General features: G+C 42.6%; 1 protein-coding gene across 2 annotated transcripts in view; it reads left to right on the forward strand.

The window, feature by feature from the left end:
- The window catches only part of TAFA4 (TAFA chemokine like family member 4), a 79526-nt gene that overhangs the window by 8320 nt on the left and 55805 nt on the right, over positions 1-15401 (forward strand). The window lies entirely within an intron of this gene.

Raw genomic sequence — 15401 nt, forward strand, 5'->3', positions numbered from 1 at the left:
TGTTAAATCTTGCTTGGAAATGTAATGGAGACTGGCAGCTATTTGTAATTAAGATATTTGGAATATACATAATTGTATTATGCTTGAAAACTTGATACATCTCATCTAAGAAGAAAAATAAAGACTGAATAAAGCCAAACTTATCTTGTTTTAAACGTTTTGGTTTCTTTTTTTTATTTTTTTATTACAGAAGTACCATTTTCTGTTACAATTAATGAGTGTTGTTGTCTTTTGTTTAAATTCTTTGTTATAGAGGCTTAGAGCAAAAGCGCTTTAATAATAAAAAGACTGTCTTCTCTGGAATGAGTGCCTGATAATAGCCTGTAAGATTTAAGAATAATACTGTGAAATAATTGGTTTTCTAATGAATAATTTTGTATAACTAATTGGAGGGCAAATGGAAATCCTGCATTCTCTAAACAAATGTAGCATGCTTCTTTAAATATCCGATTTTTCCTTCTATTTTCTCACCCTCAGGACAAAAATAATATCAAATCTCATTCAGGTTGTACTTAAATATGACCAAACTGATAATTACATTATTATAGAGAAGGGCAGGATAGCTGGAGGATATGTACAAGGTGCATTAGTACCACGAATAAATGCTGATTTACTTATTGATAGTAGAGACACGTTTTAGTCACTTTATAGAATTAACAATTGATCAGCTTGTTAGGTTCTAGTTCTTCATAAGCACAGCATGTTTATTCATTATTGTCATTACGTGGTGCCAGCAGCTGAGGTCATGATTAGTAAGGCAAAACCTAAAAATACTTAAAGTTGCTTAAATCTGACTTTTGCAACAGGCAGTTTTTGAGCGATGCTCTGATTCTCACCTCCCAGGAATGAAAATAACATATACCTGCCCGGCTAATTTGCATTTCATTTCTTTTTTTCAGACCCATCAGATCTATTTGTTTCCCCAGTGCCTGTGATTCAGGCTTGTAAAAGCGTAATGAGATGGGCAACATAAAAGCATTACTTTCAAATTGCCTTGGTCACTGTAAATATATACCAACATATAGTATTGCAGCCGATAAACTGAACACCGCTGGAGGAGAATGGAAAGATGTTATTCCAATAAATATATTCATGATTGTTTGTTGCTAAGCGTAAGTTGTATTTTCTAAATCAGCATTGACTTAAGCTTGAGCAAACTCGATAGCAAAAATTCCCACAGAGGCTTCTCCTGCTACATGTGACTAATATATTACAGAAGATAAATAGTCATTTTTAAAACTTGTTACGCCGTAGGATTGAACACAAGAGGAAACCATTTTACAAATCTGAAAGTTAAGGTCACCCTGAGAAGAAAAGGACACTTAAGATGACTAGAAAAACTCTGCTTCCTCGAGAAACTGAGATTCAAAGTTCACTCTTTTCACTGTGTCTTTTACAAAGCTTTAGAATCCCAAGTGTAAAACCAGAGTCTGTTTTGATGTGCAAATATTTCGAAGCTGTATCGCTGATAGGTGTTTAGGCGCTCGCACCTAACCAGTGCTACAGATTAGCTCACAGTCTCTTAGTTCATTATGGACTATGAAGCTTTTTGATAGTGGTTTTCATAATAGAATTCAGTATTAGGGATGAACTTTCTAAAACATTTCATTGAATTCTTTTAATAGTTTTTTTCCCTCTTCTATTTATAAGCATTTTAAAAAAATCTATTATGCATATTTTAGTCATACTGAACACCATTAAGCTTTTGGCTCATAATTCAGACTTCTAGGAATATGAAAATGTGCTCAATAGCGTATTTTTAGGGCTTGTTAATAAAGTTAATGAATTATTTTTCCATTAGGCTGTCTTATCTTAAATAATACCGCTCTCTTGTTTGAGCTGTAGCAAATCAAGACACCATTGATTTTCTTTAAGAGATGAATAATGAAAGATCTACATTCTTAAATATGTAGATAAAGATAAGTAACTTAATTAAAAAATTATCAGTGGAAGGTAGGAAGATGAATTAATTGTTTTAATTTGTTATATATGCCAATATCCTGGAGTATTACATAAAATCCATTTATGATACCCCTTTCTTTGATTTTCAGTGTGATTTCAGTGTCTTCAGTTGATTATTCTTCTGAAAATTGCTCATGTGTTGGGAATGTTAAACCATTGGAACTATCTACCCCAACCTCAGCTTACGTAGGCCTTGACTTTGCAGATGTTTAATGTCGAGTGCTATGCAGTCTGATGAAAATAGTTGCACTCTGATCAATAGCAATGTTTACAGGCTTTGTCTTCTGTGGTGGAAGTCAGGTTACCAGCAGGGTTGTTTTCCCAATGACTGCCTCTTTGATCACATGTGCTATGAATACCAGAGCTGGCAAAATTCCAGGCTAAATTGCTTGCTATTTTTTGACTAGCTTTACAAATTATACATGATGAAAAAGGGACATCTTGGGGTTTCCGTCTTTCATCCAGTGTTGCTTTTGATATCGTGTACATCTCATCAGAGTACACAGTAGAGAGGAGGAGCTGTTAGGAGGAGCTGCTCTATTAAGACATGGTAGTTGATCTTATTAAAGGAGGAGATAAACAGCCTTCTGCTTGCTGAAAGGGCTGCTCTGTGTCACAGACTCTTCTGGTGCTTTTTAGTTTGGTCTCACGTAATAGAGTAAGCACCCACACAAGTTCCACTGCTGGATTCCCTAGTGGGAATAATTATGTGCTTAGTAGTGTGCCTTGAATAAGACCTTCACAATTCTCATGCTGAAATTCTAAGTGACTCCCAAGTAATGCTGGTTTTCAAGCTTGAATCTCAAATCTCAGTGCAGCTACAAATACATCATTTGACAAGCATGGCTGAGTTTCTATTTCGGGTCCTTGGGTTACTGCCTTTCAGTTGGGAATGCATTGTCCAATGGTTGCTTTGAAGGTTAGTTATCCCTGTCTTTTCCAGACATCTCCATTAGCTTTCTAGGGTAAGACAACAGCTGGCTCACAAAGATTCTAAGATTTTGCCTTTTCCTAATGCTAGACTTGTTGCTGTCCTGTTTGAAGTAATTCATCTGGGTGATGAGAAAGAGGGGCATGTTATATCCAGGCCATACTTACAACTGGAAGGGACTGGAGAAAGACTGTATAGTCTCTGGATAAGGCATTGGTTAGTAGACAGGACATGAGCAAAAAGTGTGTTAGGATGTCTCTGGGGAGCTTACATGGGATAGTTTGACAATACAGTGTGATATGTGGGCAGACAAATTTTGCTCTTTGAGATTTTTTACCCTGCAACACCCTGCCAAACAGCTAAGCATTGGGCTTAGACTGGTGCTTCATGCTTTACTTTGTTTTATCTTGTTTCATTCATTTTGTCTTGCTTCAGCTTTTGATTAAACATAATATATGTGTCAATGAAATGAGTAGCAAACACCTGCCACATTACGGATTTTGCTATGTTAGGAATAACGAAGGGAGCCTGTTTCTCATTCAGAAGAGGAAGGCTGCCAGAATCAAGTATGTAAGTAAGAGCCAAGGAAAATTAATTGCAAACCTGTCAAGTCTGGTCTGTCTTTATTCTTATTACATGGTCCTCAGCAGATCTTTCTTAGAGATGCTTTTTTTAAAGGTCCTGCTGCTTGTGTGAATTCAGCTGAAAGTTAACCAGTCACACACAGCAGAGAGACTGTGTCTGGTCCTCTGTGCCAGGGGAGCAACCTCTGCGTATTTGCTTTCACTCTCAAATATTTCTGCTCAACACTGTACAACACATAGGCAGGATATAGCTGTGGTTCCATGCTTTGGGATATGCATCTTGGAAGACAGATGGGCTGAAAGTCTCTGATGAAGAAGGCTCCAAGGAATCCCAGATAACCTGCAGCTATGTCCAGGCTGTTGCAGTGGAACATTAGCCAGGTTGACCTCTGTATTCTGAAGCTTAAGCATAGATCCAAGCACTGAGCAATAGTGACAACGCTAAAACCCAGTCTACTATCTCTTCAGTGAAACACTCATGCTTCTAGCCTGAATGCTGCCAAACAGTATGCACATCTTGGCTCTTCATGTGACATCCAGCCTGCTCTTGATCTCTCCCCACACTTCCGGGTCCCTGCTGGAAGAGGATGACTATCATGCGAATATTCTACTACTAAATTAGAAACTCTTCATATTCTTGAAGACCAGATGCTGAGACCTTCAGGTCAAAAAGACAATAGATTATTTATGCAATACTGTTTTTCTCAGGTAATAAGTTGGATGGTGATAATTGCGAGCAGAGAATTAGGAATTCTGACATAATTGAGTAGTTAAATTAAAGGGAAATAATCATGGTTCAAGAAACCATCTGGGTTTGGCTGGTGTGCAGAAATAGTTGAAGATGATCATCCACACCCTCTACCGGCTATTTTTTCTGTTTTCAGCAGTAGCGTCAGTATACCAAGCCAGTTATGCTGTCTTTCTGATATATAGGTGCTATAAGACACTTCATATTCACAAATGCAATCTGAATGAAGCTGAACAGATAAATGCCCAAATATTTATTTATACCCAACTATTTGTTTATTTGCTCAAATCAATCAGCTTAGAAAAAGACCCAGGAGGGTAAAATAAGGTGGTTGGACTTTCTTGAAAATGTTCTTTGGGTGCTGACCCCACAGTATCTGTGAGCAAAGAAGGGGATTTTGACCATTGCTTGTGAATTTTAGGGGAGGACAGAGGTGGGCAGCACTTCATCCCGGGTTGAAAAACAAAGTATTAGACTAAATTTGCAGTAGATAGCTACGTGAAAACAAGTGGGATTTGCCTAGTGGAAGGCACAGCTCTAAACTGAAAGTCTTTTATCTTTCTTTCTGGATGCAGTGGTACCCTCATGAGTGAAGGGTCAGTCACCTGCAGCCTCTCTTGCTAATTATGGCCAAAATGCTTGTCATTTACCTGAAAGGTCTTTCACTTGGAGAGGGAAAATATAAATCCAGCAAGCGATTTTTCCATATCCCTTCCCCCCTTGTTTTTAATTAGTGTTGCTGTTTTGCATTTAATTAGTGACCAGTATGAAAGTAAAAAGGACTATCTGCTATTGTCCCTGAAATGCAGCACATTTTTAATAGCAGCAGTTTTTAATCAAACCAGTCCTGTGACTGTCTTTGCTAATGGCCTTCGTGCGGCTGTGTTGCCTATTGCCAGGCGATGGAAATGCTTTGTGCAATAACCCTAGAATTTGAATCAGAGATACAACCACTCCTTAAGTCTCTTTAAAAATGTATCTCACAGTGTAGGGAACTCAGATGGGAACAGTTAAAGTGAGAGAGTTTCACTTTTGCGTTCCAGTTCATCAATCTTTAAAGAGACACTAGTAGGTCAAATGGGTCTAACACTGATCGATTTACGAGAAGAATCCCTTTTTAAAGTGAATCACAATTCATCTCCAATGGGCAATTGGAAAAATAAAATAAAGATACAGCCACTGGGGTCCTGGTGGGGGAGAACTTTATTAGCTCAGCCCCTTACACACTCTTTAGTTAGTCCTCCCTTAAAATCCATAACCCAGTTGGATCTGGTTTTCACAGTTCACTTAAGTTAGTTCTTACTAGGGTCTGAGAACCTGTATTTAACTAGCGTCTGCCGTAAGAAGGGCATCTGTTCCTGACTTTGAGAACTGCTTCCTTTCAATGTGATAACAACAAAGCCTGTCTGTCCCTCAGTCTCGTACCAAAGAGAGCTGCTTAACTCCATCTTAGAAGCACACACAGGACATGGCCTGGTCACACCCTGGAAGGCAAATATCTGTGTTCAACAATTACAACAGCAGTTGCCTCAGCAGCTAGCAAAGTGCTCATGATTGATCTTGTTTTCCTGTAAGGATGACCACATTTGAGTTATTACCAGCATACTGGTAGAAGTGTGTGTGGAAATAAATGAGATACATTGAGGGTATATTTTGATGGGATTACTGGTGGGAAAAACTTATGGAACATTTTATGTGAGATGGATGTTCTCTAGTTAGTTGCCCATCTGAAATCACAGAAGGATATTATCGGCTGGGACATTTCACACCAGTTGCTAATTCTAATACTGATTGGAACTTGGAGGTTGCTCTCTGTATTGCAGTTAAGTTTGAGCAGTGTTTTCCCCAGGACAGGATTCACAGTTCATTTACTCAAAAATGGAAAAAATGTGCTTTGTGGGGATCTGAAAGACCAGAATCTGTGAATAGTCAGAAATCAGAGAAATGGGAGACTCCAGCGGACTGTTGCCTCCAAAAATGAAAGTTCAGAAGAAATGACAGTGTCTACCCAAGGTGACTGAAAATATCAGTTCTTATTCAGATGCCAATATCCACAACATCATACAAGCTCAGGAAGCGCAATCTATAAGAAGAGAAATGGTGGTTGTTTTCTGTAGCTTTGCCATTGTGATCATGACTGCAGGCAAACTATATCTGGGGAGGTGAGGGAAAACAACTGCCGATATGGGACAAAACTTTGAGCCTGTGGTAAAAGGACAGTGATCTGGGAAACTTGAGATTTGGAAGGGAGAGAGCACGGCAATGCTGGCTGTGATAAAGTGCAAGAGTCAATCAACGCTTGGCTTGGTGGGCAGCTATTTGTGGCAGGCTTTGTGGAAAAATATTAAGCATGGTTTAGTTTTTCATGTTTTGTTTCCCCTCTGGGAAGCTGCATCTCATTGTTAAAAGAGTGAACTGGAAGTGTCACCAAGTTAACTTTTTTCTGTGAATCTTGAAGGATTTTTTGTTTTTTCATAAAGTTCCAGTTTCCTGGAGGAAAATAACTGGAGGAGATTTTTCTTTTCTGTTTTCTAATTATTTTAAAGAGACTTAATAGCTCTCTAGCAGTGATGAAAAGCTGATTAAAACCTGATTCAAAGCTGATTGTTGTCTACTCTGAAAAGAAACAATCAACAATTTATTACCTTCAATAGATCTTGCATCTTAAGACAATAATAATTGCCTTCAAGTGAGGCAGAAGAAGTTGGGGGGGATCCCATACTTCATTTCCAGCCCTGAGCATTTCAAAGCATAGTCAGAACTATGCCTCTTGCCCTTTCCTCAGCTCCTCCCACCAATCATGCGCATGGGTATGTGGTCATGAAGTGGCTTGTGCATCAATGGAGGGGCAATAGGAAATCAAAAATCACTCCTAGACAGATGGAGAAGTGCAAGCTTGAAGTTCAGCCTTCTCTGAGCTTGTTGTGGCTGCTGCTGTCCTGTATTACTAGTGCAGTGACAAGGTGTCTATGACTATTCTCCATACCAGTCCCTTAGCACCTTTCGAGGCTTGCTCCTTTTTCACTGCAAGAGTAGCCAGAGCTCAGTCTGGCTTCCTCATGCCTGTGAAGGGATGAAAACAGCAGCCAACAGATGATTAACCTGCTCTAAACAGGGAAACCTTTTTTTCACCCTAGCTAGTATGACCCAGGTAGGGACTCTTTTCCTGTTGCCATCCATTCTCTTGCTACTCACAAACATGCTACTGCTGAGTGGGTGACAGTAGGCAGGGAGAGATGCTTTGCAAGCAAGGAACAGAGAGGGCTGAGAAGTGACAGGGAAGGAGGCCTGAAAAATTGTGCTACACAAGGAAAGAATGAAGGAAATCCCTTCTGGAGGTGGGGAAGCAACATGTAATTTAAGGTACTTCTGAATTTGCTTTGCATCAGGGCATGCAGTAGCTGGTACTGCTGCGTAGGAAAATACTTTTGAGTGTCACCTTATGCATTCATATTGGAATTCTAATTTTTTCTGGTTACCAGGGGAAAAACAAGGGCCTGCAGGAGTCACTCCATGTACATGTAGTGGTATGGAGTGGCAACCAAACTAGCTGGGGTATGCTGCTTACACATCAGAACTGTCTGTCCACTTCTTAAGTTTTCTTTTTCTTCTGGCAATGTAATATTGATTCCACGGCCACAGGACCAATGACTCAGGAGATAACATATATACATATCTGATCATTATTCTTCTTTGCTCAGTAATAGGCTATTATCAGGAATTAGAAACCCTTATATGACCTCGTACTTGAGGAGAATAATACAGTGTTTAGCTACAGCCTCGCCCAGGTCTCAGGCTCAGTGAGAGCTAAACCCAACTCTGTCATGCCTCTACTGTGACTGCAGTGCCTCAGCTAGTTCCAGCCAAGAAGGTACTTCAGTACTGGGCAGAGATCAGAGTTCAGTGCTCAAGACCAGTGCTGTCAGTGTTGGAACAGGAATTAAGTTATCCTTGTCTCAGACAGTGTTATGTACAGTGTAGGTGCATTCTGTGTGATGGGCAGTACCTCTGTGGAGCATGTTGTTGACAAACCGTGGAACAGTAAATACAACTCTGAGATCTGTTGAACCTACTTTTGCTCATTTAACTGGAATCAAGACTGAAAAAGGTTGGGTTCTCCTTTAAAGTGCAATTGTTTACAGACTCGGCTCCAAGTCTTCATGCCACACAAATGCCTTGCTAGCTTATTAACAGTATTTTGCCTCTGTAATTTAGTTACAGAAAATGAGGAATGATATTCTAATTTTTTCTTTTTTTAGTAGCAGTCCCTGAACTGAAGGGTCAGGAACCTGGTTCTGGAATTTTCCAAGCAATGGTTTTCTAAAATACCTTGAGGAGCAAGCTCTGACAAGTAAACAGCATTTTCTAATATTGAGTAGAAAAGCTTGTCCCATCAAAATTGAGTGACAAAACAAGATCAAAACCTTGGTTTTTCATCTGTGCCTCTCCCCTCCTCTGCAAGTTTTGTCCTTCACTATTGCCATAAGAGATCCTCTCTGCTAGAGGCAACCAGCCCCAAGCTTACTCTGTTAGATTTGCACAGAAATTGAAATATCAAAAATACTACCTTTCAATTCGCTAGTAGTAATCCTGCCTACTACTGGGAGACTGACAGTGAGAACAGAGATAACACGCCACAAGGAATTTGCTATTGGCTCATGTGGTTGATAACACAGGTGCTAAAAATGTGCATTCAGCCCCTAATTACACTTCTGGAAATTCAGTGCTGTATTTATGAAATGCTTTTCCTTAGAATCTTCTAACAATTAGCTAATGAGTCCCAAGTGGAACAATTATCCAATATACCCAGACAGTTGGGATTCTTCATCAGCCAATGTGCATCCACTGCTCGTAAAGCATGTTTATGTTCTAAAAGCAAAACTAGCTATTCTGTACTTTCCTTTTGGAGCATTTCATGAATTAAAACAAAAGCAGAGACCAGGTTACATTGGTGACCCAGAAATGGATGATCCTGTTGCAAGCAGAGCCTAATACAGCTTGAGGAAGCATGAGTGGACATGTTAGATGTCACACTGTTTACTGTGAATAAGGCGTTTTAGGGAATAACAAGAGAATACAGTATTCTACTGCAGTAGAATAGGAAATAACCAAATCTGGTTGCATGAAGACCTTGAGAACCACCAGAAAGGTATTTCGTAACAACACAAGCTGACCCTAGCTGCATGAAAAAAACCGATCAATATGTGTGGGAGGTATTTTCAGTCTCTTTCTGATACAATTTCCCTTCACTAACCTCTGGCTTGATGACTGTCTGTGGTCTGGTACTGAGGATGGCACTGTGTACAGTGACTACCTCACATTTATATTCCAGTGTTTTGTTTGCTCTGAGGCATAAAGGAGATGTAAGTTTTCTTATGGACTCTGTGCAAACTTGTAATGCAGCTCTATGGATGGAGAAGGGACCTTTGACCATCCCATGGGTATTCAGTCCATTTAAAAGAAAACCCCCTCCACTGAAGCAGGCTCCATGTTTTTTTAGCAGCCTGTACCACTCATTTCCCACACTCGGATACAGAAAGTTTTTCCTCGTGCACATGCCAAGTTATCTTTGCAGGACCCTTGATTTATTTTTATGCTATCTTGCAGCAGCCGCAGAGAGCCACTTTAATCATGCCCTTTAAAGCAAGCATCTTCGAGGAGACAGCATGTGTCCGATAAACTCTCCTGTCTCAACTAAAGCAACTACTTCAACCTTTCTTTACTGCTTGCACTTGCTGAATATCTTAATTTTCATATTATTTCCTTGGGATTGCCTCATATTCTTAATTCTAATGGTCACCCATAGTCAGTGATAACTAATTCTTGCGTGTTAGCCCTGGGCTAACCATCAGGCACCCGGAAAGAGGTCTGGGACCAACCAGTGTGTTATCCAGAGGCACAAGCTGACATGAGGCTCCTTTCCTCCCTTGAGGATCCCTGGAAAATAGCCTACCAGCTCACCTGGGGCCCTGGTGAGTGGGAACAAAGTGAATGACCAGCTCTATAGCAGGTCAGCTACAGTTTCTTTCCACGGGAGACATAAAATACTTCCATCGATTCAGAGTATAAAAAGCTGACTTATTACTCAAGACAACCTGTGCAACACCTTTGATGCTTTGCTACCTGACGGCAAAGTTAACAGTAGGGGAAATGCATATTTGCTGTGTCTGAAGCATCCTGCTGAAGACATTACCTTCAAGGACATTTCTCTCCACGTTTTATGGTGTGCTGCTGGCTTTACGTGAGTACTGCTCTGCTGCTGGCGGATCAGTTGGGAGTGGAGCGGGGCACTCTGTCTGCTCTGCCTCCTCTTTGAACAGGGTTGCAGCAATTCCTGTGCTCCCTTGAACACAGCGCCTGAAGTCTGCCCATCTCTAAAGTAGGCCATACACCTCAGGGCGGGGAAGATTCTGAGCTGTAGTGAGGGACTGAAAGAACCTGGATAATCACAAGGAAAAATTCTCTCTGATAAATGTAGTTGAAAGAGTTGAAATGCTGAGGGTATATCCTGTGTTGGCTGTCCAGGTTGGGAAGTCTGTACAACCATTAATGCAATGATGGCAGGAATTCACTTTGGCGGGAGGGTTCTTTGTGGGGTGGTGATGAATAATAAATACCGTTATATGGAGAAAAGGGTCTATTCCTCCTCTCCTTTACAGCTAGAATAGCTGTGCTTTACTCTCTGAGCAGTCTTATTTGTCTTGGTCGACTTTTGCCTGAAGGGAAGATGGGAGCGCACTTTGAGTTGAGAGAGCAGATTCTAAAACCTTTTCCTAAAAATTCAGTTTATAAATGAGATTCTATTTCCTTTAGACGATGGTCTCATTCGCAGGGATTATTTGGACTGCAAGTGATCAGTTGTTTGTGCCAGAATAACTCATGTGTAATTTGCAAGATTACTTGCCACATAAACACACTTGAAAGTTGTGAGCTCTGGTGACCACAGGTCCCCAGAACAGACACCGGACTTGGTGCATATGAAGAAGCTACTGTTCCCTTGTCTGGAGGGGACCTAAACTAGCCCCTGATGTGTGCATTGCATCAGGTTCTGATAGAAACCTGACTTGTTCTGCTGAGCAGAGGAGGCAACAGCTTTGATTTCAAACTGCTCCTCATACTGTGTGAACTTGAGATCTTCTGCCCTCTAGTTCGCACCTTTAGTCCTTTGCTTGAGTTTGTTTCCAATTCCATGCACAGCTGTTACTGCTTCTGTGCGACCTGAGCTCCACTGGATTTACCTTGGAGGCCACAAGCTCACTGAAAATGAGTCTAACTGAAAAAGCCTTTCCTGCAGTGCATCCACCCAAGTCACTGCTCTCACTCTGGCACAATCGACTGAGGAAGACTACAATGAGTGGCTCAGGCATACTTTGCAATCCTCCCAGCATGTCCTCTTAACATGCCCACGACAGACAGAAGGCTTGTTCTCATCCCTAAAGGAGCCAGTGAAGACAGACATACCCTAAAGAACCCCACATCCTTGTGAGGACAGACACATTTCCCCCAAAACACATGGCACAGGATGTCTGTCTCTGTGTGGATAGTCAGCTGTGGGTATGATTGATACCTCATGCTACATTGATGTAATAACAGTTCAGTTCTCCCTTCTTAGGGTGCTGTGGGGTTTATTTCCTTTAGCTCTCATTGGCAATGTTTTCTTTTCCTCCCCACCTCTCCCAGTTGCTTTTAAGTGCAGTTACGTTGCTGTTAAGTGCCACTGGGGAAAGGGCTGATTAGTGGTGACAGACTGAACTGCTGCCAGCGGAGACTGATGTCAGAAATGGAATGTGATGATGTAAAAAAGCACTTCAGCAATCGCAGGTAAAGTGGTCTGAGAGGTGCTGAGAACTGTTGCAGCCCCACTGTGGTTTTTAGGCCACATGCATCGCTTTCTCACAAGTGAAGAAGCGCACTCGCAGGTTGCTGCCACCTTGTTAGCTAGTTTTCTTGCTGTCTGAAGAGCCTTTTCACTTCAGTTTGCCCTATGGAGCTTGGTGCGGTTGGACCTTCCTCAGTGATACCTGTAGGGTGATTCTATACATCATGTTGCCCAGAACCTTACCATGACCGTCTTTGAATGTCTCCAGGCTCAGGGCAGGCCTGGCTCTCCCTCCTCTGTTCCTGCAGTGGGGTCCACCCCTACAGCACCTCACCAGGTCCTCATTTCCCCCCAGAAGCCACTTTTTAGAGGTGATGTCTGCCAGCAACGAGCAGTCTGTCATGTCTGTGCGATGTGCCAGCCAAGAAAACAAGCAGAACACATCAGGAGGTACAAGCTGGAAGGTGCACTGTTTAAAGTGAGGTTAATTAACTGCTGGAATAACTTAGCTGTGGTGAATTTATTGCCGCTAGGAGTTTTCAGCTCCAGCTAAAGTTGCCTGATTGATGCAGGTATTTCTGGGTGAGAGTCGAGGGACTAAAATCAGAACCTAAACAGCGTTGTTTCCCTCTGGCTGTGGGCTCACTGGGGACCTTGGGGGGACAGAGACAGCCCTGTCAGAGAGAAGGGTGAGCAGAGGAATGCTGCGACAGCGACGTGTTAATGTGATTAATGACAGCACTTCATTTGCACGGACAGTTCATTCTCACACAAAGGAGCGCAGCAGGCGGGGGCCTCGCAGGGGATCTCTCTACGGGCCAGAATGGCTCCGGAGGAGGAGACAATGAGAGGGGCCCGGCGGAGCAGTCGGTGCAGGCTGTACGGGTGAGATTTAATGAAGCTTCCCAGTAATGACGCGAGTTGGAAGCGTTTAATCGCTCGCCGCTCAATTACGCGTTGCGTCCTGGCTGTGTCGCCAGGGGGCAGCAGCGCCACGCCGCAGGGCTGCCGGCCGCCGCAGGTGCGTACCCCCCGCGCTGCTCCCCATCGCCCTCCGTACTCTTTCCTGCCGGCAACCAAAGTTCTCCCCACGGACTAAACGGTTTGCACACTCGCGAACCTCAACCTGCACTGGGCTGCCCAGGCCGAGTGTCACTGCTAAAGTGCCGGCCGTCCCCTGAGTGGCAGCGCCTGCCCTCCAGCCTGGGGTGAACTACTTCTTGTAGGGTGGAAGGGTCTTTGCAGAGATATCGCTAATACATATCCCAGTTATAGTAACTTCGCCCTGAAATGGGCGGTGTGTGTTAGCTAACCGGTGTGCAACAGGTGGAAGTGGCCAAGCAGATGTTAACTCTACCTCTGTTCTTGATTTTTGCCTCTATTTCCCCTCAAATTCTAATAGCGGCACCTTTCAAACACACAGTGACCAGGCGAGATTTGGGGGTTTTGTTCTGCTTCTAAGGAATTGTAAATGTTGCTCTATTTCCTCTCAACTCCTTATTCAGTAGGACATAAGGGTTTATTAGGGCTGATGTTAAGCTTATTGGTGTACTATTTGGGCTATCATGGGACCCACTGTAAACATCAGGGATGCTTTAGGTCCTTGCCTTACATCACAAGGGGACTTTTAGTGGTGCGACCCATTATAAAAGCCAGGGAGACCTTATAACAGTCTTCCAATACCTAAAGGGGACTACAAGAAAACTGGAGAGGGTCTTTGGACAAGCGCATGCAGTGACAGGACAACGGGGGATGGCTTTAAGCAGAAAGAGGGGAGGTTTAGGTTAGGCATTGGGAAGAAGTTCTTCACTATGAAGGTGGTGAGGCGCTGGCACAGGGTGCTCAGAGAAGCTGTGGCTGCCCTGTCCCTGGCAGTGTTCAAGGCCAGGTTGGACAGGGCTTGGAGCAACCCGATGTAGTGTGAGGTGTCCCTGCCCATGCCAGGGGCTTGGGTCTATATGATCTAAAGGCCCCTTCCAACCCAAATAGTTCTGTGTTGGGGTTCAACTTTCTGGCTGGCAAGTCACCCTGCAGACGATGTAGCATATGCACTTGCTCCCTTCTTACCAATTGATTTACAGGAGAGGAGTCTCTTAACAGATGCGCTATCTTTAAGATGGGAACTATTGAGAATGGAGAAATTAAGGCCTTTTAAATATTAAATGGATGGAGGTTTCCTAAATTATTTAATAGTTTATAATAAATGATGGCATTAAATGGCTTAGTAATTTATTCTTTACAGAAAGTAGCCATAAGAAGTATTTTACAACATGTAAATATTGGTAGCAAAAGTCCCTAATAAAAAATGCTACCTTATTCCATCTGTCAAAGGAATTATACACTCCCCATACAGTTTTCAGATAACTTTAGGCCTTTATTGTTTCTGTTCTCAAAACGCTTCTCTGGCGTAGGGAACTGCCGTTTATTCCTGTTTTACTGAAGTTCAGCAGCACAGAGACCACTTTGGGGTGGGAATGAGGTGCAGTATAACTGATCATGGCAATTGCCTTCAGATACCAGAACCCACGGTCTTAGTTTGGGCACATGGATGCCCTAAATACTAACACAGGAGAGTTGTGTAGCCTCCAAGGCAAAGCAGGAGTTGTTCATGGCAAGGTCATGTGTAAATGCCTAAAGCAGAGCCCTTCCCCTCTCCTGATTCCTCCTTTTCTATAGCTTCGATAGAGGTGCAGATGGGGGTTCAGTTGCCTCTTGGCCAGAGCTCACTGTATAAAAATGACCCCTTTCTTCACAAGATTGCTTTCCTTGGGTAACTTCTGTTCAAATCCCCCCTGTGTAAATTAACCCTGCTGCCCTGAAATCAAGGACTTCGTCCACAAAAGTCCAGTTGTTGTCAGACATATTGGCACCTCTTGGGAGGTGATGCTGGGTTTTATTATGTTTAAAGCGATGCTTGGTTTGCCTGCAGATGGCTAGAAGGAGGGCTGGTGCGTGCTTATGGGGAGCATGCTGCCCAGCACAGCTCCTGGCACAGGAGGTCAAGATTCACTTGCTTGTTTGTGAAGCCCTACTTTCCAAAGCAATGCTGAGGTGAGATGAGGTAGGGACCAGCAGTAAAAGCGCCGATCACAATATACACACAGAGCACGGCTTTGCCATGAGAAGCTTGAAATTCCTTTTATCATTATTAACCACAATAGAAGCCTCTTGCTTCTGTTCTGATTTGCCTCTTTTGTTGTCATAAAATGAGCTGAATCTCAAGAGTTCAGATTGCACTGAAGGGGTTAGCCTCACACTCCCCTCAAACAACCTTGTTTTACTGAGAAATAGCACTGCTGGGAAGGCATCAGAAAGCCCCAAAGTGTGCTGTATCATCTGCCACTTCTCCTGTGTCCA

Source organism: Lathamus discolor, chromosome 7 (assembly GCF_037157495.1).
Source record: "Lathamus discolor isolate bLatDis1 chromosome 7, bLatDis1.hap1, whole genome shotgun sequence".
NCBI lineage: Eukaryota > Metazoa > Chordata > Aves > Psittaciformes > Psittacidae > Lathamus > Lathamus discolor.